Source organism: Bombus vancouverensis, chromosome 12 (assembly GCF_051014615.1).
Source record: "Bombus vancouverensis nearcticus chromosome 12, iyBomVanc1_principal, whole genome shotgun sequence".
Classification (NCBI taxonomy): Eukaryota; Metazoa; Arthropoda; class Insecta; order Hymenoptera; family Apidae; genus Bombus; species Bombus vancouverensis.
Window position 1 is genome coordinate 3,462,938 of NC_134922.1, and position 25,723 is coordinate 3,488,660.

At 35.5% G+C, this 25,723-nt stretch overlaps 1 long non-coding RNA gene across 1 annotated transcript in view; it reads right to left on the minus strand.

Annotated features, from left to right (window-relative positions):
• Nucleotides 1–7,922: 7,922 nt before the first annotated feature.
• Nucleotides 7,923–25,723, minus strand: part of LOC143303410 (uncharacterized) — a 203,844-nt gene continuing 186,043 nt past the window's right edge. The window contains exon 4 of the long non-coding RNA XR_013059632.1: nucleotides 7,923–8,334. This is a non-coding gene — a long non-coding RNA (uncharacterized LOC143303410). The remainder of the gene's footprint in view (nucleotides 8,335–25,723) is intronic.

A 25,723-nucleotide genomic window follows, 5' to 3' on the forward strand; every position in this document is an offset into this window, starting at 1 on the left:
TAATTAATGATCTTTCGTTATCACACTTTCATGTCGTTGTAGTATAGTTCGTGAAATACGTTAATTAATTTATGAACACCACTAAATTAATTTATTTTACGAATACTTTTTCGCACATCGTTGCAACTTACAACCTGAATATGGGAGAACGGTTTAAACTTTCAAAAATGTTATTTCTGTTAAGTATAAATTAAGAGATCTACGTCCTGAATTTTTTCACTTAATACAAGAAGCAAGAATTATAATAATGGTAAGTTAATAAATTTCAAATCTATTAGAATGTTTTATACGTCAAATAGTAATGAAAATATTTTATTTATTTGTAGAATATCAAGTCGATTTAAAAGAAAAATTGTAGCTCAATTTACTTTCGAACCTAAATTGCAATGTTATCCAAAAAGGCAACTAAAATAACAGTTTTAAATATACCATGTAAATTCATAGTAATATAAAAAATTACGTTTGACCGATCAATATTGAAAGCGAGATAAAAGGAAATTTCTTCGAAAAACAACGTTCACTTTATTAATATGTATTAATCAAGTATATTTTATGATTGAATTAATAACAAAACTCGTTCGTTCTATTGTAGGCAAAGACAAGCCTGAATAACGCTGTATCCTGTTGGCAGAACTTAGAGGTCACGATTATTCCTCTTGGTTTCCGTTTTCGTATAATCCTTCACCATCATCGCCACCCACTCGGCGAGCCTCCAAAGGTCTCTTCGTTCCTTTCCAATGTTTGCCCACCATTCACTTAGGATTGTGGACCTCAACGTACTTTATCTTGACTGTTCCACCTCGAGTTCTCTCTCGCTGTGTTTCTACCCGCTACTCTCACTGGGTTCTTCATATTTTGTGTCGTCTTCTCTTCGAGCAAAGATAAGTCCCCAAGCTGCTGGTCCACTCCTCTCGTATGATCAAACTCCTGTCTTTTTCTCCGCATAGTACAACTTTTTAATACACCCACGATTATTTCTTACGTTTCGACGAATTCGACATTTATTCCATTTGTGAATTGTCAAAGAAAAGTGACGTTAATTCGGTGGAAGGAATTTTATTTGATTTATCCGCAACCGGAGTCAAAAAGAAAATTTTTCCATCTCTTTTCTATCGAGGTCTCTCATAAAGTAAATATTAGAAGGAATGTTTGTTGTTGGCGAGTTCTGTATCTTGAGTGTATTGGTTAGCAATTTTAATAGTTACAGGAATTTAATAATTGGGTTTTTTCTTTTGTGAGGATTTTTAATTGTAAAGGAGGAGAAGAATTGGAAACAATATATTTCATTGTTCATCATCTTACCATCAGTGAAAAACATTTAAAACCTTAGAATAATAAGATTATTCAAAAAGTTGTCATTATTTGTCATAGATATTCATATTCACTTCAATTGTATCAGTATGCTTATACTTTGCACACATATCTTACACTATATCGTCGTTCTTTTTAATATAAAATTTACGTTAAAATTAATCTTTCCAAACAGAAAATTCGTTCTTGCAGTAAAATGTTCTTTCTGAAAGGATAGCTACCGAGACGAAAACTTTCGATTCACTTTCTCGCGACGGATCGCGTCGTTAATTCCGTCGCAGCGGTTACAATCGATTCTCGTGTCTTGCAATTCATTTCTTCCGCGTGACACAGCGGGAATGAGACCCAGAACGAACCAGACCAATTAAACGGTATAATCAATTCGAACATGCGCGTTCGTCAGCAGTCATGAAAATGCATCATCACGAAACGTTTTCTAAAATCTCCGGATGCATTGTTAAGTATATTCCAGTCACATTTGTCTGTCTGTATCTCCCATAGAAAACCCGTAGCATTCTCATTACACTGACGGCCTCGGCGAACGTTGCATCATGCGTCATGGAGAGAATTCTCACTCGCTATGTTTCCTACATGGTGATGCATACAGGGTGTTTCTTGTTTAAACAATCATTGCATCCATACGTCAATGAATAATTGATTTATGGATAATGGATTTAATAATTTTGAAATATTTGATCGTCACTAATGAGGCAGTCTTTAAAGTTTGCAGAACATTTAAAATATACAGATGATTTAAATTGAAATGAAAAATATGTACCTTTAAAAATAATAGAACTCGAATAATAGAAATAGAGCATCGGGCTAATTCGTTGAATGATACAAACGAAATAACAAACAATTATTTCAAGCTTCATCCTTCTCTGCGAGTATGCACGATTCAATCCCTAACGAAGACAGTTTCTTCTCCTGAAGTCTGGCAACATTCATCTATAAAATATTTCTTACATTTTTGCTTCTAAGACATTATTGGTACGTGGTATGATTGTTTAAATGGGAAACACCCTGTAGAGACACAACTCGAAATAGCAGCGGAAGACAGAGAATAGACAGTGTGTTACACGGCTGGGTCGAGGATTCCGGGAGTACGGAGCTTTTGTTGCGGTTGAAATATTTGAAAGCGATGTATCTTTCGACGTTCTTCATCCCTCCTCCTCCCCCTCCGTTCGTCCTGGTCTCTTCATACAGAAACATCTTGCCAGTTTCTTCTTCGACTTTCTCTTTATTTCACCACCTTACCAACGTCCATCTCCTACTCTTCCCTTCTTCTGTCTTTTCTCCCACGTTTTTTCTTCATTTTCCGCGTAGACAGCCGAAGGCACGAGCAGCGACGTGCAATGTCTTAAAAACTCCCAGACTGGCCCGTATCCAACATGTCCAGGGTATTGAAGAGATAGATCTACAGGCCTGAGGACCTTTTCGATTCTGTCGTATTGAAATTTGCCTGGCGGAGGTTTGTTCCTCCATCAAAGGTTAAAGGAGCTCGAGAAAGAACATTTTCTAGAGAGTTGAATACGCAATAAGCTCTTTAAAAAAAAAAGTTACATACACTGATGGTCTTGCGACTGGTTGTACGTTGAAATATTCTCAACAGAGAATAGATTTTATACCAAACAAAGGGAATATCGAATTTTATTATGTTTATTCTTCAGTTAAAATAACTTTCCCTAATCTGATCTCATTTAATTTTGGGCTCGAGAACATAATGTAGATATCATCTTTTATCAACTCAGCAAACAAAATTCCCAAGGCTCCCGATATTTTCCCGACAGTTCGAAGATAAATTGCATTTCACAAAACGAACGCTATTAAAAATTCCACTTCAGTCGCGTTCGAGTTGCTACTTCCGGGGATTATAATTCTCGCGTCTCGTCGTCTGGAAATCGCGAAACTCCTCGAATGAAACCGAGTGACGAAAGTAATAGATTCCGGGAGCAGAAGCAGGCCGACCGAGATGAACATTTCCGAGAAAATTTCTCGACAGTCTAGCCACGTGCACGGCCGCTCAGCTTCACAAGCAAACCCGTACACGGTCACATCCATACGTAATTTAATTTAATTTAATATTTTCCAGCAGCTGGGAATATCAGCACGACACAACGTAAAGATCTCGCTTGACTTTCCCAAAGAAATCGTTCTTTCTGTTGATTTTTGTTCTTTCTCCTTTCTGTTTCCCCAAATTTCTTCATTACGTTCTGAATACTTTTGAATATTTCGAGTGCTTTCGTTACATATGACCACGATATTAATTATGGCTGCTAAAAAATTAGAACAGGTTTTGATAATTTGATGGGCAGGATTTCTGTTTTCTTAACTGGAAAGATTTAAAGTGTAGAATTAAGCTTGCTAAAACGAAGTTATATATTTGCATTCATTTAATCAGAATTCTTGATTATACTCTGTTTAATCAAATCGTTTAGCTTCTGTTGATTCTGTTATTTTGCTTATTTTACGATTACATAATTCAGTACCAGAAGATATATTTCAGTTTTTTTTTCACAGTAACTACACAAGAGAAAAAGAATTTTGATTAATACCAATAAACGAGAATTTTCCAAAAATACAAAATAAAATACAGCTCATCGTGGTGAGATTGTTATTCTAATTGAATACTGTACTGCGAAAAACAGTAATTTCACACTTTCGCGCGTTTAACAACATTACATCCTATTTTAGAAACTCAGAGGAATTATTTGGTAAATATTTTGCAAGGTAGATTTTTTAGATGAAATTAGAAGAATGTTTCGCGTTTACTTTGTATGTCGGTGAGTTAAACCAAGCGATGCGATAAATTGATCGGATCAAAGTGGAAATTAAAAGAACCGTGTACGAGTTGAAGGTAAAATACTCGTGGCGCTGGTAAACTCGGTCAATCAGAACACTTGGAGTGGCTCCTCGACAAAGTTTTCGTTCCGCGTTTATTCGAAAACTAGACGCATTGTTCACGCCGCGCCGTTGCGTTGCCGCAACTGTAAATTCACCAAACTGTTTCCATTCGGTGCTTAAAATCGCGCGAAAACTGCTCGTATAACGCGGTCCAATCCAGAATGATTTAAAATCGTGTATAGAGCTTCGATAATAATTTAAGCTTGAGTTTCGTATAACTTCCACCGATTCAAAAAAAATTTTTGGCGACAAGTTTTCGTCTTCATTAGGTATGACCTGACTTCGTTAATGGCGAGCGGTAGATATCTATGCAAATTCAATCTGAACAAAAATGAACGCGTCACAAACTTTCATTATCGATCAATTCTTAACTGAATTTCGTACAGAAAAATTAGTTAAAGGTAGAAAAGCGAATATTTTAGCATTATTATTCGAGAGGATCGCCTATATTAGTTGAAAAGTGAATAGAAGACAAAGAAAAAGAGAAGGTATCGCTCAGAGGACGCCAACTGCCAACGTAAACACAAATCGTTAGATTGGACCCCCTGGCGAAACCTTCTTCGCCCCTATCATATCATCCTTTGCTGCCACCGGGGCGACGACGTCTTTTTTGCTCATTGTGTCGAGGCACGCTTGAATAATTTTCCGTTTTCTGCTTCATCCTGACTTTCGCCAGCGACAGCAAATAATAACCGGTGTCCTGGCTGAGACTGGGCCCGAAGCATTCTAAGCCTGTATCAAGACAGGAAATTCTCTTCCTCTCGCTTTTCTCGTCCTTTTTTTAAATCCCCAACCGCTTGTTCATGGAACCCATTAACGATTCGTCGTTTAATTTTTACCGATTCTTAACGTTCTCCCTACAGTTTACACTGTTCGAACGGTGTATCCTCGGTGCTTTCAATATCATTATTTAATTTGTACTTAGGAATTGTTGCAGGTAAAGAGCTTTCGTCGACGAATATATCATAATAATATAGAAAATATTTCTCTTTATATTACTACCGTATCTCCGTACTCTTCTGTGTATCTCCGTTCGTGTATCGCGTCGCGTCGTCGTAAATTTAATTTCGAATCAGATACGTGTCATCGTTGATATCTTGATGTCGAAAACAATCATCGTTTAATTTTACGGGGAATATTGGCTTGCCCGCGGTGACAGTGCGCATATTATTAATGACAATAAATTCAGAGTGATCGAATCGGCTGATTTATAGTGGGGAAATTAAAACTAGCCAAGCTTGCATGCTTTATGTCCAAGTGAACCCGTTTTTTACGCGCACTTCGCAAACGTGACCAGTGTATTCGGTGTACCTTGACAGCCATCATGGGACACGGATAAACAATGAAATTACGTTTTCCATGCTACACCGGGCATGTCTAGTCCCTGCTGAATAACCGCCAATTGCAGTAACCTGCTGTGCCAGTCAACTAAAAACCATTGGAATTTTTTGACGTATAATGATTGAACGTTAGAGTCCGTTATTAGATCGAAAGGGATTCCGCTTGAACTGCCTTTATTCGTATATAAATTGTTTTAATTTCGATGTTACGTAGTTAGTTTTGTATGGGCTATGGATTGCGTCGTGAATCGTCTTTGCTTATACGTGAGATGTACCCCGTTTGAAAACTTATTTAAATATTCCTTTTATATTAACATTTCACTTGGACATTTCTGCTTGTTGACATTATTTTAACATTATTAATAAAAATTTTAGTTCAACAAGTTTCAACACGCTTCGGTCAATTCATGACTTAGAAATGTAAACGTCGCATATTTTAGAACGGCACACACAGAACGGAGTTACTTTAAATTTCATAGTAGCAACTTTACGATACTCGTCTACATAAATTCCTTGGAAAACTTATGAAATTCTATATATACTTTGATCAAAAATTTACTTTGCAACACAAAGAATTTCTACGAAGTAAAACTCAACAACTTTCTTTCTTATCTTCATTCGTTTACAAACATTGTTGCTCAGGCGTGTACAATGTTTTATTTGTCGCGTTTAACATCTCTCGACGTGACCGGATAGTGAAAACTGAAAATACTTGCACGTGTTAGGTTAAATTGGAAGTTAATAAATGGAAAGTTATATCACGTGATGCGTTATCATTTTGTAAAATGTTTCAGTGCTATGTTAGCGCTGAAACCTAATAACACTTTGTAGAGAATAGCATTAACACACCATTTGCCATCTAGAAAGGGTTCTAACCAGCAGTTACTGAGTGAAAATTAATGAGTTGACTTCCCGAACCGAGACAGCTTCCAATTTTCCTTGTAATTCTGTATGTTCAGGGTAATTGAATTCAATGAGATTCCACTATGTATAACACGCAACTTTAAACACTATTTTATTTCCTCCTAATTGATAAATATATGTCGATAAACAGTTTTGTGTTGCTTTATAAACAAATACATTGCTTTATAAATAAACAAACAATATAGAATTAATTTGTTGTTTTTATGATTATACTTCTTTGTACTGTAAGAGATATTGACAAGGGGAAGTAATGCTGGCTACTTTCTTGTGTAAAGATGTGGTCGTGCATCAGTTTTATGTAAATACGTCAAAGGTGATGCAAATTCTGCATGTTCATGTATGAATAACTACCTTGCTTTTTTTTAGATCAAAGTGGCTCAGAATGTAGACCAGGCTGTGAGAGTATGTGCTGCTTAATAACACCTTAAAAATTGATTCAATAAACATTCTTTAAAAGGCTTATTTCTTTATGCTTATTTATATACTAAAAAATAAAAGAAAGTTAATTATATGTTAATTTAAATTAATGCGTTAATTATATTTTGAAGTGATTTTAATACAGGAGAACAGATTTAAATAAAATTATTTCAGGAAATTTGCATTGAAATGTCGTATTATTTATATAATATTTACATAATTAAATAATTTAATCAAAGGATATGGATATACTTTACAACTAATTGTTAGACTAACACAGCCAATACGGCTAACGCACTAGTTGTAAGATGTAATACACATGCGCGTTTCCTTCTATTATTTTCATTTCAGAAAAAGTTAAATTAAAAACAAGAATTATGGTTTCATGCGTGGGAAGGTTTACAGCAAGTGCCATCTAAACTTCCGTATCGCAATTCAGAAAGGACAGGAACAACAAGATGTCGAGAAAACTGTCTGCTTCTTTCGTGCATATTTCTTCGGGGTACAAGACTAAGAGGGTGGAAATGGGGGTTAAATGTGCGAAGATAGAGAGAGAAAGTGAGCGACAGGAAGAGAGAAAGAGAGAGAGAAAGAGAGAGGGAAGGAGAAATGGAAAGGGTTGCAAATCGGATTCACGAGCTTGCAACGGCAAATCTTGGGATGGTTTTCCTCTCAAGAAAACGAGACGTGCACGGTGCTTAAGGTCGCCGGAAATGGTTCCTCGTGGCTACATCGGCTGACTACGCGATTGGAATTTCGTAAGTTTCCCTGCTACTTAGCACCATTAAAGATATTTATGAAATCACGCAAGGATTTGTTCTTTGAATTGTTACTCGAAATGCTTGAATGAATGGAGTCTCGTATTATCAATATTAATATAAATATCGGAAAATATCGACGATATTATTGGACTGTGTGCGATTCCCTTTTATCTTTTGCTGAATTCCAGATTACAATTGATTTCTTTTTATGCTGATAATTAATAATATAAAAGCTTATAACAAAATATCAGGAGTAATGTTATCGAAATCAAACGAGATTCTTGTATCGTATTCTTTTTCTGGTTCCGTTGTTTTCCATTTTCCGGGCGTACCACGATGACGATTGACGAAATTTCACCTGAAGACAAGGAAGTGAAAAGAGGAGGTTGGAATAAGTGTCGAGAAGAGGACAGGATAGCAGCGTGTGTAGTTCGAGCAGCCTCGAGGCTAACGGATGAAGAATATATTTCAATCCGTTCTTCGTTCCTTTTTATCTAACCGTCGCCCTTTGGCATTTCTTCCTATTTGTTCCTCTTTCTCCCGCCTTTTGGTCCCTTAGTTGCTTTCTCGCTTTCTGGGAGAAATCGCAAAGAAATCTCGCTCTCTATCCTGCACGCATTGTCCATGTTCTTCGAATTACTGCTATCTTTCCTCTTCATAAGACGATCATGACTGAGCTGTATATAATCGAACATATAGAAATACATTAGTACATAATAATAAACGTAGTATCGATAAATAACGATCAGCGGCAAGCAACAGCGTGAACTCGATTCGGTAACGGTTATCCAACAGCGAGAGGAGAATTTGTTAGGAAATATAAGTGAGAGGAACGCTAAGGATCCGTTCAGCTAGCCAGGGTGAAACGAAGTTAACAAGTTCGGGTTAATAATGCAGCACGAACGAGAGCCGTAGCGATCCGCAGAGTACACAGATAGCGACCGAAGTCGTTCCATCTTCAAGAAATTGAGAATCTCTCGGGTCAACGGAGCAAAAATGGAAGAAAGTGAATTCAAATGAAAGGCTAATAAGTCTGTGCCACGATTTATTGTCCTCCATCCTATCTCATTGAGTTCCGTGTTAATGAATTTATTATCCATGCTCTCTCGTTCTTCAGAGACGGATATCTTTCCTTCGAATGAAACGTTTTCTGGTTTTTAATAGTTTCTCGCGTACTTACTATTTCCTTTCCGTTTTTGATATGTGTTGGCGTTCTATTCGATATTATAGACATTCGATATTATAGTCAGTCACAGAGTCTACATACACTTATTCAATATATCTAAGACACATATTCTTAAAATGTTACGCAATCTACCTTTCATTCTTTTCAATTTTCAATTTTATTAAGAAAAAAAGCGTATAAAAAATATAAAATGCAATGTTACAAAAATTAAATATCTTGAATCTTATATATTAATTTTTTTAACGAACAATTTTCCCTACTAAATAATAAAACAAAATGTCTGAACAAAAGATCTTGCTTTACAATCTTCAAGAAGCGGAAGGAGCACGGTGAACGATCTTTCTTGCAACTTCTATGCTATTAAGCAAACTCTACGAAAACAAAGAAAGCGATAGAGAAAATAGAATGGTGTCGTTAAATTCCATTTGTTCGCCTAGAAAAATAACACGAAAATAGCGGATAGTCGTTCGGTGGCCGCCTTTACGGTCCAAGCGTGTCGTATCGTTTTTTCCATGAGAGCTAGAGCTGCAGCATCTAAGTGAAATGTACGTATACGCGTGTAAGCTAGTTAAGGAGGATAAAACTACGACGTTGTCCGGTCGTACGTACCCATAAACGGAAACGGTACGTAAAATTCAGCCAGGTGAACGAGTATCGTGTTTCCAGCAATAAGATCTTAACACGCAACTATCCATAAAATGTCTGGTTAGTTGTCCTTGCCCACTTTCCTTTTCATTCAAACGAAAATTTAATATCGGTTAATCCGGAAATGAGGGAATTATCTATTTCGATGTTAAATTTTCAGTAAAATTTTAGGTCGAAGCATGGCATCGTAATAGAAGTTCGTATCGTAGCAATTGCATCGACAGTTAGAACGAAGGACAAAATTTTCTTGTTTTAGATAAGTTTTTGAAATTACTTGACCAAAAATCAGCAACTATCTGCGTTCATTCATACATAAAATCAAATAAATAATCAAATCTTGCATTCGCAGTACGTTAGACGTACTTGTGTTCATTCCAAAAAATTGAAAATATTCGAAATACGCCAATCATCTCTGGAAAATATTCCAATTAAAAAGTATATAATATCATTGAACAAATAGATTTTATTATGTCATCAATCCTTTAATATACATATCTGATTAAAATTTGGGATTCAAAATACAAACTTTTATTCCATTTTTCATGTTTAATATCGATTGACATCAGCAGTGCAATTGTAAACGCTAATATCACTTCAGTATTCAAAAACATCAACAAATTTGTTTTGACGCGTTGTTCAACGTTTTTATTTTGAATCACGTTTCTATCAAATACCTTCATAAAGAGTATCGATCGTTTTTTAAATTTCTTTACAGAACGTAACTTCGGTAATCTAACGATATCGAAATAAATCAATTTATATATAAGCTGTTTCACATGCCACGACGTAATTTCTTAAATATACATTGATTTTTCATAAAAATCATAATAGGATTATGTTTGATTGGTGAGCTGCGAGTACTGTAAATGAAGGCAGTAAACTTGGTGACAGTCGTTCGAATTTTATCTAACGGTACAGTCGGACTTTACACGAACGTTTCGGAGTATACGATTGAATTAATGATTCGCTGTCAAGAAGGATATCGAATCGACCGCTTCAGCGTAAAATAGAGTCGTAGCATGACGAGAAACTGCCGTCTGCCAAGTATTTATGATCGAAGAACGATCGCTGGAAAAATTCTTGTACGTTTGCCTTCGGTGACTGACTATACATTTTTACAGATCTTGCGATATACTCGACGAAATTGATTTTACTGTTTAACAAAGGATTGTTATATATCCTATATATTCTAGATTTTTATAGGATTTTCCCGATTACTTACAGTTGAACGATCGAAAAAAAGTGATTGAAATATGGAAAGATAATCAAGTAAAAGTTTATCCTCTCTAAATATGAAACTACGTAAAATAATTGTTAATACGGTTCCAGATAAGTTTAAAATTACGTATTTACGTAACATTTCGCAAAGAGAACGTAACCACGAAACGAAAGCAGATTTTCTCTGATGCATCGAATAACTGTAAACATTCGATAACGTCGACAGTCTCGCAAGAAAAAGAACGTGGACGTTCCCGTGATTTTGCTGCTCACTTGGAATTCTCTCGGAGTAGATAGAGAGCTCGATTCATCGAGGACCCGGCGAATGTTCAGGTCGCATGAACTATTCATGCATGCATGCACGCTCTTTCGTATTACATTTAATGCATGGAATGCAACGATGTCAAATAGAAACGGAAGAGCAAGTGCGCTGGTACATGTCGCATTTTGCATGCACATATTCGACTCCGCTGTCTTTTGGACCACTCCCTTGTAACTCGTGTGTTATTAAAGACGTAGTTACGCTTCTCGTGGATCGGTTAATGCTGCGGAACAATTACTTTGACAATCTTTCGAATAAATGATTTCAACCGGTAAGAGTTTAGTTAATCAAGTGATAACTAAAATTTTGAGTTTTCTGAGTCTTGCATATAAAACTCGCAAGAAACACACAAACTCAAACAGAAATTTACTTTTGTCAAATAATTAAAATATTCGCAAGAGTAATGCAATACGAGCAGCTTACGTTCTTGCATTAGTATTTTGATTTATTTTGCGCCATATGCAATTTCTGTCGGTGCCGTTTAATTTCGCTACATGGCATTCTATTATCTTAGTTAGCGACCGCCTTGCGTAATTAAGCCTTACACATAATTACCTAGTCGCGACTACGTGCAGTCGGCTTCATACGCGGATCGGCTTGTTACGTTTAATGCCGTGAACTGTGCCGGCTAAATCCCAGCTTAGCTCGGCAACCTTGACAGCTTTTTTTGCGAATTTTCTGCTCCCCTAGAGACCGTTGGAATTTTTCTATCACAGTAATGAGTTTCGCGCCCACGGCGCTTTCTGCTTAGTCGTTTATATCGCGAGCTGCAACGAGATCATTCTGGTTATTTGTAGATATATCGGTTACTATTGATTGCAATAATTTATAAAATTTAAATTAAAGTAAAGAACTTTTTCCTATTTAGTTATTGACGGATAATTTGTGCCAAGTTGTTCAAAATTTCTTCCGTGTTTCAAACGTTTTGTTCTCGAAAAAACGAGGAGGTAATTGTAAGGCTGCACGTCATTGATTTCGGTGATTTTGAAATATATTGTCACGTTTAACATTCTGGATCATATTTAACATCAAAGCAATTAAAATATCTGCCAGTGGATGGTGTATCTTTCCCAGTGTACGTTTGCGTTGAATCATTTGTCGCATCAAACAAGAACTTGTCCTTCCGATGGGACAATGTTGTTAGAAAATGGGGAATGCTCTGTAAATAACGGATCTAAAGATACCAGGAGACGAGTATTCAGCATTCTCCAATTTACTCGAATTAGCTTGGGAGCTTCTCATGCGTTAACTACAAGATTTTCCTTAAGTTGGCGCTAACGAGGATTCGCGTCCTAAACAAAAAGAAGAATACAAGAACGATGGAAAAATCAATTACGTGGTATGCAGTAACAAATTGTACCGTGTAAAAGTCATGAAATAATTCTGATAAGGAGCTGTTGAAAGGAAAGAACGTTGCCTCGAGGTAGATTGATCGTAACAACTTTTTTCCACCCACAAGTTAGTTGTACTATATCACTAGAAGTTCTATTTCTGTTACTTCAAAAAACATCATTTCTGAAAAATAGCTTTCTACGTTTAAAAAATATCGAGCTACGATACGTTTAAATAGTATATGGCATACCATATAATTTTTAAACATATTTGCCAAAGGAAATTTCACATGTCCTTTTTTTTTTATTACCGGAACAATTAATATGCCAACTTTATCCTTTTAAATATCCCACCTCATTTATAACTTCGTAAAGCTTCGAGAAATCCTGCGCTCTCCACAGAATCATTAATGACCCAAATCGAGAACGAAAGACGAACCAGCACGACTATAAATCCACGGCGTATTTGTCCGAAAGCAACAGCGTGGATTCATGGGGGATTTCTGAAAAATCCTACGTTGGATCGCCGGTGTTTGCTCGCGGATAATGATCAACACGAAGTCTCGATTCGTTGGCGATTATAACCGCGAGTTTCGGAGGCACCGCTTCCGGCTAGGTTAGCAGGAAGATAAATGGTTTTGCCGTAGCCGGCGAGATAGCGGAATGATTTATCTGACCCTTAAATTAATCCGCCCCGGGGCTTGACGTGGTGCCACGTCACTGTACTTGCCCATCCGATTTTCTACCGCTGACCAATTTACTTGCTTCCGTTTACCACGCCGCGCCGCTTTTCGTGTCACCTAGCCGAACTTGCTGCGAGGAATTGAGAAATGGACCGCTCTCTTCATACAGGGCTAATTGAATGGCGAGAAGAAAAGCTTGATGGAGATTGCGAAATGGAGGATAAGTTCAGCTTGGGCGAAGTATTGTTTGCGTGACAGGAAAGAAATGAAAATAGCGGAATAAAAGTTTTGGAATTTAACAATTAACTCGTCAGCTTCCAATGTGCAATATTTGTTTTAAAAATAGATAACAAATAAAACTCTGCCCTTAAAATAAAATATTCCTTAAAACAAATGTTTCCAGCCGTTTCTTCTATAACTTTCCTTTGTGTTAATTACTTTCGTCAAAGTCTGTTATTAGAACAGTTGTTTCGCTAGTAGTAGAATATTTACATAGAATTTTCAAGTTTATCTGTCGTGTAAGTATTAAACAGGAGTTAATAGACGTTGCCATATTCATGGTGTGTCTTCCATGAGAGATGTCGGATCGACTTTGAGTTGCTTAGGTAAACTTTGTTACTATTAGGAAGTTTCTTTGCAAGTACAACTAGTTATACATTGTCAGAGAGACGTAGTCTACTGCGTCTAGATTTATAAGATGTTCGAATGTTTGAAAGCTTTTCAATGCCAATTTTATCTGTAAATAGATCGACATTTTTCAGAAACGATAGAAATTTTTACACGCTATTACATTTTTCTAAATAAAAATCTTTTTTTAATATTTGTTATGGCTATCTGAATTTCCATCGCTTTGTTAGAACCTTTTTTTTCGTTGAATTTCCTCGGAATAGATATTGTACCTACGTCCACTTTGATTGTGCTATTGATCGTAACATTTTCTCCATTTGTTTTTACAACAATGTTGTTTTTACCATTGAAAACTGTTTTTTCCTTTGTCAAACAAATAGTACACGTTGGAACACAGAAAGTAAAAAGTTATACGCGAAACATTTGTCCTCGCTTCTATTGCAAATGGTAGATAAATTTAAAAATTACAAAGTGCAATATTCGCACCGTTCCTCTTATCGTTGCTGCCAGTCTCACCTAGTTTCAATACTGCTTTACGAAGTTTCCATTCGCTAGAAAATTCCTTAGGCTAAATATATATCTTCCATTATCATCTCATTAGTATATTCCACCTAATTAAGCAAATAACATCAAGTAATTATTCAAAACTCGTACAACTTCCTCTAATAATATTCTAGAAATTCTTCTAATAAGCTATCCACATGCATATATCCAATTCTTTCATAAAACTTTATTCTTTAGCGTACTCAAACGGTGGAGAAAATTCGTCGAGTAGAAGGCAAAGTTTATTTTAAATCAATATTTCGTAAATTGGTTACGGAGGTACTGGACTTCAAAGCGTAGTACGCACGGTGCACAGACCAATGAACGCAGATTGAACACGCCGTGACCCATATTCTTTTCTGGAAACGCGTACGTTTATTAGTAGTGAGTACTACTATTAAGGTAGTATTACTATTAAACTGTGGAGGACGATTAAACGTTTTGGTGTATATAGTGATGAGACGAGTTGATACTTAGTGTAGTCAAATGTATTTAAAACTATTTGCAGTACAGAGTTAGTTGTCGTTCGCTCAGTGTTGCTCGATATGCGTATACAAGATAATGCATACGTTCGCTTGATATTAATCGCTATAAGATTACTCGATACTAACTAATTGTCTTAACGATTGTGTTCGTTTATTTATACTGGTCGGGGGAGTATTGGAAAGTTTAAAATCAACTTCGGTTGACGGTTGCACGTAGCGGCAACATTGCTTTGCCCGGAGTTTAATTATCGTTACGTTTTGTACGTCAAGACGGTGTCAATGTTCCTAGGCAAAACAACCACATGAGTCGCTCTCGATTCGCATCGTCTGTGTCGTCGATTCGTAGTTCTAAGCGATTAAAAATCTGGAAATTAGAGACAAATGAATTCGTACGGTGGACTGTGGAATGCATCGTGAATTCGCAATTTCATTGGTGTTTAATTATGGATAAAGAAGAATTTTAATCCGAACGTAAGAATTGCTATAGAGATTTAAAGTTTCAACTCCACTAAAACACGCAACTAACTGAAAGCAAAAAATCGAAAGAAAGTTAAATCTTACTTCATTTTCTAACTTTCAGAACTTTAAGAAGAACTTTTACCTTTAAGAAGATTAAAAACCAATAATTCTCCAACTTCTCATTTCCCCAGTCACCCTATTCACTCTAAACGCTTCAATCCAATCGGATCGGATTAGTCTCGTCGAGTATCGTTCACCGTCATTCACCTTGTTGGCTACTAACAAATTCAATTCAAATTAAATTCCAGCTTTCGCGACTTTCATTTTCACGTATACACGCGTACGCATAAATACGCTAATATATATACATATACATATATACAGCGAAAGTCAATAGTAGATATACATTTTAAAAACAAAAGTAAGATTAGTGTAAGATTGACTTACCTACAGACTTAGTTATGTTCTTTTTATTATTAATTTGTATTCCGTTACATATTTTATATCTTTTCAATTAATTTCCAATTTCCGCAACATACGTGTAAAAGTCTTTGAACAAACGTGCGTGCCTTCAAAATGCATACACAATTTTGGATATCACTGTACTAACAAATAACGAGTGAATTTTGTGTACAAGACGTGCAGTTACAAAAAGTTAAAGAGGGAAAGCGTTTGCGAAAATTGAAAATTGAAGGGGAATTACGTTGAAAGTCTCCTCAGGAGACTCTGGGATCAACGTCCATCTTGCATCCGGCAGGATTTTCCACATGTCCTTGAAAAGGGGCAAGAGACTGGGTCCTTTTTATTTGCCGCTCGTAATGATCCTCAGTAGATGGGTTAACGCCTAACTACACGCATACGGCAAACTGAGTACGCGGTTCGTTAAGGCGGATCCGCAAAACGCGATACCCATGGGAGAAGCGGTGGCATTCTAGCTCCATTGAAATCCATTCCAGAATCCCGACCATTCTCAATAGCATCACGACAGGGATTTAGCCACGAGAAAAACCGATCGATCCTCGACCCTTCGTCCCGTTTAAATCGACTGGCTAAATAAAAAGCTATTCCACGTGTCGTGCATACAGGACGGGATTTTAAAAATTTTTCTTTCCTTTTTTTCTGTCCTGGTGCGTCCCTTTTTGTCAGTTGATTTTTCTTCCTTTCTTTTTTTATTTTATCTAGCATCAATGTTATTAACGATACCGTATGAGGATTGATACTATATTTGTAGGAATGTTTATTATAGATTAACAGAAAAGACAGTATGATAAACACAATATTGTAACACTCTCACAAAATTGAATATAATATCGCACTTCACGAATTCGCTTAACACTATTTCTACGTCACAGCAACACGATGAACTTCTCTCGATCACGATTAATTCAACTCTGACAGCATTACCATTACTGTAACAAACCCTGGCAGCGGTCACAACACTCCTTGACAACATTAACATATCTTAACAACGTTTATAAACAATCAGCCACGTCTTTCGCTAACGTCACACCATCCCACATATATAATTACGTAAGAAGGAGAAAGTGCTGGTAATTTTTTGTAACACGGGCTATAATATGATTTAGCAAATAATTATGAAAATATTGTAAAATATTTATCGTTCGTAAACTGTCATAGTTTATTCATTCGTATAATTTGTTGTTAAGTTAGTCGCGAGGTGGTCCTAATGGAAATACAGGATTGATCTTACTTGTAATTAATCGCCAATAGTTTCCATTATTAACACGTTGATCTATATGCTTTTAGAGGATGTTCGATAAAAATGTTCCACGATATTGCATCGTACACGACGCGGTTTCTGGCACTTTGCGCTTCCATCAAACTCGCAAGCGCCTCGATTCTCTCTATAATTCTCGTCACCCCTTTCGGCTCTAGGATCTTTTTGACCAGCACGGCCTTTCATTAGGAAAAATTCCCTGCAATTACGGGACACGTGTCCCCTTTCTCGGACTCGAACAAAGATACCAACCTAGCGAACACTCTCGTGAAACTATTACGCGATTAAAATCCTCTCCGTAAGCAACGATAATTATTTCACGAACGTTCTGTGCTCTTTTTGTCAGTTCGGAGCTGTGCTTCGTTATTTTCCGATCTTGTAGGAACTTTATTTGCACTGACAAAAAGTGTACCAGTGATATCAATTCAACTGGGAATCGTGAGAAATTTGTGAAAATTGAGACTCGCCGTGTTTTATTCATTAGCTAACAATGCGAATTAAATACATAATATTTACAATACATAAAACTTTTTAGATCACTGACTGCGATGCAACACGTAGGTTTTCAAAATTTTCTTCGTAATAGAAACGTTAATACACTCGTAAGACAAAATTAGATAAAAGACATTTTATTAAAGAGGATGTACAATATAAAATATTAAATGTTTCTATGCGTGTGTGTGTGTGTTTGAATTGTCCCAAACAACATTTTCATATTCAATATTATTCGCAATATTCAAACTATTTATTCTCGTGGTATGGCATGTATTTCAAATAATTAAAAAATATATGATTGTAAAGTAACATTCTTTGAAAAGATTTTGAGATAATCAGATATATGTCGAGATTTGAAAGAATGATATGACATACAACGTTGCATGGTATAATTTTATAAATATTTACGAAACTGTAAATAAAGCGTAAATTAAATATAAATTATTTGCGCTATCGTCGATTTCCACGAAGTTAAGCGAAAAAACACGCGGATCCGATGAGAATGGTAGTAATGTTCTAACGAGGAAATTTGTACGACTTACTGTTTCAATGAAAGCAAAGAGGAAGTGAAACTTTATGTTAGCTTTTATTTAGAAATTGAACAAAAGTGTTGACTACAATATTATAAAGCGAAATAATATTGTTTTGTTATCCTCGCACTTATATAAATACTTTAATAGAATTTTTATAATAGCTATAATAATCTTTAATATCCTATACTACATATTCTACTAATATTATCTCAATACGTTATATTCAATAATTTTGCATTTCACGTAAAAGTAAAAATGATTTAAATTAGCAAATTTTTGATCTACAATAATAAAAACAAGAATAACTAAACGTTTACAAAGTGACTAGATGTATTTCCTCTTGAAAGTTATACAAGCTTTTATGGGAAGAAAGTGTATGAAATTTCGAACGTGGAGGTAAAAATCTACAACTGTTCTGCTTATTTTAGTTCGATATTCAACGTCAGATGAGCTACGTCCACAAAGCGAACTGTTCATCTCAGCGAGAACGATCGAGTTGGCAGACAGTCTACATTCGATTTCTTTCTCTATTTCCCCTTTCAATGAGTATTATGTAGTCGGAATTACTCTTTCAAACTGAGCGTGCCGCTATGTAACCAGTGGCAAATAAATGGCCGATTTGGCATGAACAATGTCTTGATTGTTACGACTATACGAGAGAATAGATCTCACAATATTAGTTATTCTTTTTCACAACAAAAATCAGTATAGATACTGTTACTTTGTTCTAGTATTGGAGATACGAATCATTATATTTCGAATAAAAGAAGGATCACAATTTTTTTTTAAATAAAGCAAAGAAATGATGTATGAGGATATACACCAATTGGTGCGTGTAAAAATATATGATGCAATTTTTAAAAAAGTGTGCAGTTGTACTGTTTCAAACGCATCTTTCCTTTCCGGATGCATTAAAATTAATATATCAGTACCTGTGTGTAAATCGTTCAATTTGTCTTCTGACATTTTTTCGATCCCAGTTGCATGAGACACACAAGTATATGAAATATCGTCCATTTCCAGTTGAATTTTATAAAAAATGTCCAAAATGTGTCTTTCAAGCTGAAATACAGGCAATACTGTGAAATAAACTTGCACTCTTGCTACGAGAGTAGTAAAACTTTGAGCTGTTACAACTAAGTGTTGCGAACAGAATCTACGTTCATATGATATTTTTTACTCAAACTGACCGTTGAAACAATTTTGCTAACTTTCACGCTCGTCCTTGGACACAGAAAAACGAACGACGAGAAGAAGAAAGTATTAGGTCGGTGCACATGAAATGTCGCCTTTCTAAAGTTTGAAACTAGTACGTGGATACCGTGGCTTAAATATTCGATTATTGGAAACAAAGTTCAAGACACAAGTAAATTCTATTCATACCAAATGTTTTTTCATCCATCAAACGACCTTCGCATGCATTATCTGCCACATCTTAAAATTCTACAGAAGTCGCGCGTGTCCTACCTACTAAAGATCCAGTCTCAACATTCTAATTAGCTCGATTCATCTTGCAAACTGGCTGGCTTTTGTGCCTATTGTATATGCGCAATTCGAACGGAGCAACAAGGCGCGAACGGAAGCTTATGTAAGATTTGGGGAACAACGAGGCCAGATAAATTGGGTTGAATCAGATACTGGCTGTAATCGCCAAGTTTCACTTTGTATTGTTTTGTCCCATGACACCCCACGTTTCTCTGGCTGTATCTGGTCGCAGAGTTAGTCAGTAGGTTATTAAGTTATTAGAACGCTCGCCAGATTCGGGACTTTGACAATACAAACGCGCGAAGATTAAAATAAAGTAGGCGCTAGATAAGCAATACCTTCAATGGAGAAATGAAATGTAACTGTGACACGGTTTGTCGGTTTGATGTTGACACAAGTGTTTAGTTACTGAATGGATGCTATAGAATTCGAATGCAGTGAGTTTCAGAAGTAGTCGTACTCTCTCTGTTCGGAATTTTGAGTGGACCACAGTTTACGACATGGACAGTACATCTGCCTTCTTTGCGAAGTTTGAAATTTCCAAATTACAAGTTGTAAAATTTACAGTGCCGACTTCGTCAAGAGGTTAATCGGCACTCTAAGTGCTTGATGGGTCCGCTCTAAATTGAGCATCTGGTGTTAACCATCAACACCTACGATGATTCAACAGTCACAAGATTGAATAGGAATAGATTCCCACCTCACACGAAACATGGACAGAAAGGCACCCCCTGGAGGGAGAGTTAGAATATAAGGACCAGGTGCTTCAAGAGACGACAGTCTCCAAACAGTCTTCATCACACAGTCAGCAAGAGAGACTCAACACGAACCAGCATTTGTATAAACTCTTCAGTTTATATTAAACAGAGTGCAAATAAACCAACTAAACACAACATTACTCTGCATCTTTAATCTACCTCCACCTTGAGCGTTAATAGCGTTCAAGGTTCGCGACATCAAGCAACCAGTTGCAACTTGATTGATCGTGACCTAGTTGATCACTCTCAATGATCGAATTCGACGATTTCGACAATATATTGAACAAAGCTTCGTCACATGTTCCTGTTGATAAACATTACAGTGTGTATATTATCAAAAAAAAATTATTCCTTTGTATATTTTTTTAATCAGTTTATATATAGAGGACACAAGTGAAAACAAAATGTGAAAAATCACATATCTTGCTTTTTTTACGGAACAGTAATTTTAGAATTTAACACGTTACCAATCAATTCCAAACGCCGAAGCCATCGTTTTCAAGCTAGCTGACCATTCGCTAAATTGAGTTTTGCGACTTTCCAGCCCCGACGTGCGTTAGAAATGTTTCGTGTGCCAGCTTATAATTGGTACGTGTCGAACTAATACCGAGATAACCCTAGTACGTGATATATCGACTCTAGGAATGTTTGGTTTTGGCTTGCATCAACGGCGTGTCTCGGCTTCTTGGCCCGCAGCGATGCAGCGGCATTAATTACCACGCGTACACCCACAGCCCTTTGCTGATGCCCTGCCAAACCTATCCAATTTCTCTTTATCCATGAAACTCCTGCTCTCGTCTCCTCGAATCGCTGACTAGGTAACATCCAAGTCCGAATTGACCTTCAACCACTTTGATAATGAGCTTATGGACTAACATCCAAGGAATTCTCGCTCTGGAAAGTATCGCATAGGGAATTTTTATTAAGTCGGGATTGAATAGTGATACATGAGCGAGAGAAGGATAAGGGAAATTTTTTGTCGAAATTTAGGATTTTGTATTAGGAGAATTTGTTGGGTAAAGATGTGACGGTATTCAGAGAAGTGTTTATGTGAATACGATAAATTTTCCAAAAATCTTGTATTTATTTATCTAGCAAATTACGGCACCTCATTCTATAGTACAAGGAAGAAAAGGAGTTACAATAATGAATAATAAATAAAAAATAAATAAAAGGAAAATTAGGAGGATATAAATATATGAAAAAATAAAAAAATATAAACATAGAAGAAAAAAGATACAAAAAGAAGGGCGGATAAGAATGGTTATATTATAATAATATGTTAGGAGTTAAATAACTGCAACACTGATCATCTTAACTTATCGTAAGTCTCGGGCAAGGAATCGACTCGTTCGGATGTACTATTTGCATAGTACTATATATTACTACATTTAATACTATTTATATTTACGGGATCACAAAAATTGTCAATGAGATTACCGGAGAAGAAATTAACAAGTAAGCATTGAAATTAGTGTGTTGAAGTAATAGAGGACTGTCAATGTGATTATCGATGGTTTAAAAAAAGAAAAAGAAAATCAGCAATCTTTCTCCAATTATGGTTCCGCCTCCGAATTGGATAACCAACTGCACGTGATACAAATGGCAGGAATTTATGTTGAGTTATTACGATAATCTGGATGTATTTGGATTGATAAGGGCACCACAGCATGGAATATGACACAAACATATTTCAAGTGAGGTACAATATAATTAATGAATTGTAGATAATTTGCAAAGGTTTTAGAGCGACCTTCTCGAGAATTGCCAAGAATTTCTTATCTTTGGCACTTCCTTCCCATCTCTAAGTGCAAAGATGCGTCTTCTGATCAATCATTCAGATACTACTTTGTAGCGAATCATTATTTATATTTTTCTTCCTTTTAACAAATATTGCATTTAATATAAATGGTAAAAGATCATATGTTAAAACCGTATTCCTTATTATTATTGTATTAGCTTCAGTACCTCTTGTTGTTGAACTTCAATGATTATTTTCACATGGAAGTGAGCTTTTTATAGAGTGTTTTATATAATTGATTCAACGATTCTCCTGGGAAATAATATCGACGATGTTCAAAGTCGAAACTGGCGTGCACGATTTCAGAAATAGTTTAATTCCTTTTTACAAAGGAAATTTCTCATTCACGCGAATTGTTCAATGAAGAGGATAATAAATGAAAATTTAGTCGGTTTAATGGGACTTTAATGAAATAGCTGGTGAATTTAATAAATCGTCGTCTCGAGAAAGAGAGATTTAATTTATCAAATATGACAATGTTACAAGAGGAGACGACTTGTATTAATAAGCATTGTTGGAAAGCTATTAATTCAATTAGTAGATAAAAGATCTTTTGCCAAAAAAATATTACTGATTATACCGAGTATGCGGTTTAGTTGGGTAATCCAATCGTTGTTGCATAAGTGTCGAATAAAATATGAATAAAATAAAGAATTTTCCATATTTTTCAGCGCTCTAGAAAATCGGTAATATTTTTGGTAAAATATCCTTTATTTCACATTTTTTAGTGATGCAATTAATGTTACAGAGCCAACGTAAAATGGTTTCTATTGTCATTAATAAGACGATAATTTATTTCTATCTATTTATTATTTCTCTCAATTTATCTCTATCTCTCTATTATTTATTTCAATCCTTGATCCTTATTAATGTATACAAAATTGCGTGGATTGTTGTCCAGCCCCGAATGCAAATAAGAAATAAACCAGCTGTATTCTGCCACCGATATTATGTTTTGAACAGTGATAGAGTAGGATATTTCTATAACTTAATAGCGTGTCACATGTCATGTCGCAATGATAGTAGACTTATGCCCGAAAACAAATTCGCAGAACAATGTTTCCTGCGACGTAAACATGAGTTGAAATCTATATTGAAAAGCGCAATTTCAAAGCGCTCAGAATCATCTCGACGTCAGTCCAACAATTGCAGAGCAATCGCTGAACACACGTAAACGAAATTAGTGAGCAACTAATTCGTTGCAATAACAATAGTTAACAATGAACAAATTGAAGAAATTTTGCAAATGGGAGCAATCGGTGGCCAATCCGTAGAAGATACGAAAAGTTTCATTCCCATAACTCAATTCAATATTGAGTAATAGACATATATAAAACTTGAGTTTTTGCAAGAAGAAAGTTTACAATGACCAAATCAAAAAAATTGTTTTAGCAGAATCAAAGGGAGAATATGCCGTGCAACATTGGCGAACATGCATAAAAAAAAGAAATGTACATGTCGAACATAAGTACCTTCCTTCTCTTTTAAAGTCGGTATAAAAATATTAATAATTGCATAAGATTTAAATCCTTATTAAGTCTCTACAGTTAATTCGGGAACATTCTATGTTTATTTCTGCATTATATCAACTTAGTAATGAATTTAATAAATAATTTAATAAATAACAGTTAATTTTAATATCATTTCGTAAACCAAATACAAACGGACACAGTTACATAATGATCATTTAATTATTATAGCTGTTAATATTAGTACATTCACATCAGCTCGCTATCAATAAAATATGTTTCGTGTATATTTAATCAGGAAACATCATTCCTAATTAACAATTTATTCTAAATTTCTAGAAATGAAACTGTGACAGCTAGCTACGCTAACACAGAAAAAACATTGTCGTGTAAATGTTTAGCACATGGAAATAGCAAAATTATTTTCGCGAAAGCCGTTAGTTCCCAATAAATAACTTTAATATAATAAACAATAAACAAGGCCAGACAGCCATTTCATCGTCAACTTTTTTTAGTGACAATACCTTCGTTAAAAGTGCATCCGAAAATACGCGAAGTTTTCACGAAGGAAAAATAGACAGATAGCGCAGAGCCACTGGACACATACAGACGTAAGAATTTCCGGCTGAAACTAAAGCATCGAAAAATTGACTTAAAGTGATTCAACAAAACACGCTCTTCGTCCCTTCGAAACTAATACACCTTTTATTGCAAATAAATTTTTGAAGAATATTTTAAAAAAATATTTCACTTTAAAAGAAGACAAATGAACGTTCCATGTCCAATGACACTAACTTCAATGTTTCGTGTGTAATTGAAACACGAAACGAGCGTACTAATACCTCTTACGTAAATTAACCAAACCGGAACAGCAAATAAATATATCGCGTATCGTAGAAGTATTTGCCATCATGGTATTTACATATCGTCATTAACGGACTTAATTATTTATAACGTAACACATACCACGAGAAATATGTACCATGCCGATGCGATTTTACAGTCCATGTTTTTCGCCTATTTTGTGTTCACTTTGCTGTTTGCTTTTAAAAATTCTATATTTTATTGCCAATTTTACAGAAACTAAAACTTTTATATAAAGATTGTAGAATGAATCAGTTTCTGCGTTGAAAAATTACTAATTTCACGAACGAGGAGTTGGAGAGATCAGCATGTTTATATTAAAGAATATTCTGTGGGATGATATCAAAATTCATGTCCATTAATAGAAAGACTTGAAGATTTCGTTACCAAGCATTTAAAAAATTCTCACACTTAAATTTAAACTTGAATTTAAATAACTTCAATGGCAGTGAATTTTAATTTTTGAAATATTAGTTTCGAAATTATGAAAAGTTAGTTTGTAAATGAGATAGGACGATAAATATTAATAGACTGCAAAAATGCATAGACTGCACATAATACGTAAAAGTGTAGAAAATACCCAAAATACAGCACTCGTTGCAATCTTGAATAAGTGAAACAAATTTTTGCCTAAATCCTAGCCTTTTAACTATTTTCACGGCAGTACGAATTTGCATAAATACCAGCAATCTAGTTATTAAACGTACTAATGTTTTTCTGTACTTTTATACCAAACGTATGACAAAAGGAAGGAACGACGAAATTTATTAAAAAAAGCTGATACAATGATTCGTCTATAGAATATATGGAACAAGTTTGTTAAAAGCCTTACAGGCTACGGGAGACCCTATATAAGAGACCCTAATGAACGTTCGTTTCAATTTTGATTTCCATCAGACACAAGGAAGGTCTCATCAAGACAACGACACATCGACGACGAACGTAAAGTAAGAGAAGAGGGTATTCAATTTCCGCAGGGTGAAAAATTGACGAAGTTTAAAGTGCTCCGCTCGAATTGTCAGCGCGTATGACATAAACCGCCGAACGTCTGGGATCCCTGGCTCGTTTAATTCCACTCTATTTTGTCTTGTCGAGCCTCGAGACGAATAAACGATGAAATTTCCTTAAAAAGTGCCTGCCAAAGTATTTCTTAAATATTATCCTCCCCTTTCGTGTTAACGGGAAGGCACTCGAAAGATTGAATTTCCAAGTTAAAATTTTATTTCTCAACCTGATAACATGAATCACAGTATTATAGAAATAATCTTTATGTTAGGTTTTGATCACATTATTAACTATCGAATTAAAAAACGAACGAGAAAAGGTATTACGTCTGAAGGAACAAAAACGTGAGGATTTACGAATGTAATTTATGATTCTCACTTTCGCAGTCAAGAGACTTTTAGAGAGCGGGACAGTGTTAC